A 3,759-nucleotide genomic window follows, 5' to 3' on the forward strand; every position below is an offset into this window, starting at 1 on the left:
ATGGGCTCAGGAGTACTTCAGAAAACCACTGTCATTTACCACAGTCTGCTGCTGCATCAAGAAATGCAACTTGAATATCTGTTACTCTAGGAGAAAGCTATACATCAGTTCTATGCAGCGATGCTGCCGGGTTCTCTGGGCCAGAGCTCATCTCAGTCAAAAAGACAGTGAAAATGTGTGCTTCCGGGAAAAATGGATTTCGAGTTCTCAGTCCCAAAGACCAAAGGGACCATCCAGACTTTCATTAGCGATAGAACCAAAAGCAAACATCTGTCATGGTATGGGGGTGCAGCAGAGCAAACAGCATGGGTGACTGGCATATTCAAGGTACTATTGACATGGAGGCATATATTGGGATTGTACAGAGATATATACTGCCATCAAGATGATGTCTTTCATGGGAAGCCCATGGTTATTAGATCAAGAAAATGCCAGCTCTCATTCTGCATGTGCTACAACAGCGTGGTTTCATACTGAGTAAATGTGCTAGATCTGACTCGTATTGAAAATGTATGACCAGTCGTGAAAAGGAGAATCAGACAACGACGATCACAGACTGCTGAGCTTCTGAAGCCTTGTTTCAAGAGAGACTGGACAAAGATTTTGCTTGCAAAACTTTAACAATTAGTATCCTCAATTCCCAAACAATTAAACATTGTAATTAAAAGGAAGGTTGATGTGACACAGTGTTAAACTTGCCTCTGTCCCAACATTTTTGGAATGCGTTGCAGCCATGAAAATCCAAATTTGTTCATATTTACAAAATACATTTACATTGGTCAGTGAAAACTTTGTAAATCTTTTCTTTGTACATTTTGTCAATTAAATAAAAGTTAAAGCAAATGAACAAATCACAGAATCTTGATTTTATTGCATTTTACAAAACGTCCCAACGTCTCTGGAATTGGGGTTGTATATATAGTTCTTGACAGGGTTTGTGAGATTGATCCACATGGCTTTGCGTTCAGTGAATGCAGTGATTTGGGTCAGTGAGTGCATAAGGAGACTAACACATCTTGAAAGTCAGATAACACTCGTTCTGGACCATAGAGAAGTTCAGGTTCCCCGTTTAGAAAATCTCTGGATCGATTTCGCTCTCTCTGAGTGGTAACTGGTGCAAAAAAAGTTGAAAGATACCAGAGACTTTCAAAAGACCATTTAGTCCATTTGGGTTGCAGTTTCTGTAAATTTACCATGATATATTGATTTCTGACAGTGTTTTTGGATGTTTGCTGCATTAGTTGTCCTTGAATTTCAACAAAACGTACTTTATATTGAGTTTTAGCCTTAAAGGCAGTTGGGGAAGAATAAAACCACATGCGAGTATTGAAGGAGATCTAGCGAGCTCTTTTCATTTCAGTATCCCTCCTTTGCGCATCTCTTTTTTTTTCTCCACTATCACATCTTAATGCTCATCTTCCTTTTTTGTATTTATTACAGCAGGGAGTTGGAAAACACTGTCGACTGGAAACTTTTTTAATACCACAGACTCAGCGGGAAGACACCGAAACCAACAGGCGCCGTCAAACTCCAGCATCAGCTGTCAATGAGACAGACAGCTAAACTAGCTGTTTGGTGGGAGGGAGGAGGGGAATGTCCCCTAAACCAGGAATCCATTACAAAAAGAGCCAGAGTTCTTGAGAGCAACAACATCACACACGCGACAACAGATGGAGATCAATTTCACAGACATTCTGCATTCATGCTCCCCACAAAACACTATTAACATGCAGTTTTTCTACACATTTTGGCACCTCATATGTAAATAGCCTCATCTTATTTCTGTCCTTCCTTTCTTCATGTCTGTTTGTGCTTTTGGAAAAATGTTTTTCATTTTATTTATATGCCAGTCGGAATCAGAAAGGTTGGCTATTTTTAATTACGTGTGCATATTTCTTCTGCTTGCACTTTCAAGACTGCAAGACATATTTACAGATGTAAATAAACTGATGACTTGTGAGACGTCTTTCTCCGTGTGTTTAAATGTTGCCCGCTAGGAATGCTAATATTTAGGCTAATTCTCCGCACCCTGTCTAATATCATCTTTACCTATAAGACAACAAGAGATTTATTCCACCAGTGTTAGATTTGTTGCTAAGAGGATTGAAGTAGCAGTTACTTGAAGGCACAGCTTGCTTTGAGGTCTGGATTTGAGAGAACATTCAGTCTAAAGCAACCTGTAGTAAGAAGCACTGCTATATTGCCTTAACTTCTATAGCCACAAGCGGCAATCACTGAGGTCCAAAACATTTAGAAGAAGAACACCACAGCTGCCTCATTTAAAAGAGCAGATCCACTGGATGCTGTCGAAACAGTTTGTGAAGTTGAACTTCCTTCAAGTAGGTCTGAATATTTTCTAAATGCATGTTATATATCTTATTCATCCATGCATACGTTTCCTCTTCTTTTTTCTTTTCTTTTCTTTTTTTAAATTGACCATCATAATTGGACCTTTTAGTTAAAACTACATACTTTTTCAGAGATGTATGACTTCAATCTTCAATTTAGTCTGCTTATAAAAACCTTAAATTATTTTGTGTTCCACAAAAGAAAAATCGTGAAAACTGGTTTCCACCACAGCAAAAAATACAAATAAAATAGTAATAATAATAAAAAGCTTGCAACTTTTTCTCACAATTCTTTTTTCTAAACTTTTTTGAGTTTATATCTCACAATTCAGACTTTTTTCTTTCACTTATAGAGAAAAAGTCACAAAAGCAAGATATGAACAATTATGAAAAGTCTGAATTGTGATATAATGCTTTTTTAGAATTGATTTTATATAACAATTCTGACTTTTTTCCTCATAATGTTTGCAATTCTAAAGAATTGTGAGGAAAAAGTCTGTAACAAAAGAAAAAATGTGAAATAAAAAAAAAAAGTCACAATTACATATGGGGTACAAAAATAGAACTAAATTTGAAACAATTCCCTTTAAAGTCCATTTAATTTTTTAAGAATATTTGTAAAAAAAAAAAAAAAAAGAATTAGGTGACATCTTTCTTCTGAGAACTGATTTTATATCACAATTCACAAAGAAATTATCTTGCGACTCTAAGTAGGGGTGTCCCCGACTAAGGGTTTTCATAGTCGAATCGGAATTTTCAAATCTTGCCGATATTTGACTGATATTGTTTCTTGGGGACTTCAATCATATTGATATGAGGAAGATCATGCCCAGATTCAAACAGCAGATCAAAGTGATGACTAGGTTGGATAAGATCTTGGACCAATGTTATTGTGTGTTTCCTGATGCTTTTCACTCTGTGTCTTGGGCTCCATTGGGGCAATCAGACCATAATTTGATTTATCTCATTCCTGTTTATGTAAATCTAAATATATTATACCAATTAAGAGAGTGGTCAAGGAATGGGCTGTGCAGGAAGTAGACATGCTAATGGCCTGGCTACCGATTGGTCTGTTTTTAAAGAGTCATGTTTTGATTTGTGGTTACCTCATATATAAGTTTTTTTGAGACGGTGTGTGTACCTTCTAAGGCTGTTACCATACATAACAATAATAAGCCATTGTTTAATAAGGAAATTAAAAAATGATGGAGGGAGAAGCACAAGGCATTTAAGAGTGGGGATAAAGAGCTTTGTAAAATTATCAAAGGTGACTTTGAAAAAGCTGTTAAAAAGGCAAAAGGAAATTATAAGTGTACGTTAGAAAACAAGTTGAAGATCAATGACACTTATGGTGTATGGAAAAGTCTAGAGCAGATCACAGGCTGTAAGATAAAATCTCAAGTCATCTCTA

The 3,759-nt window shown here is 36.4% G+C and overlaps 1 protein-coding gene across 3 annotated transcripts in view; it reads left to right on the forward strand.

Annotated features, from left to right (window-relative positions):
* The window catches only part of LOC107666096 (RNA-binding protein Raly-like), an 83,723-nt gene extending 81,824 nt beyond the window's left edge, over window positions 1-1,899 (forward strand). For 2 of the 3 annotated variants that reach the window (XR_001631633.1, XR_001631634.1), the window contains exon 9: window positions 1,441-1,899. The gene's annotated coding sequence lies outside the window, so the exon portion shown is untranslated. The remainder of the gene's footprint in view (window positions 1-1,440) is intronic. The other variant, XM_016457226.1, reaches the window with a different exon arrangement.
* Window positions 1,900-3,759: the final 1,860 nt, after the last annotated feature.

This window comes from Sinocyclocheilus anshuiensis, unplaced genomic scaffold (assembly GCF_001515605.1).
Source record: "Sinocyclocheilus anshuiensis isolate Anshui unplaced genomic scaffold, SAMN03320099.WGS_v1.1 scaffold447, whole genome shotgun sequence".
Classification (NCBI taxonomy): Eukaryota; Metazoa; Chordata; class Actinopteri; order Cypriniformes; family Cyprinidae; genus Sinocyclocheilus; species Sinocyclocheilus anshuiensis.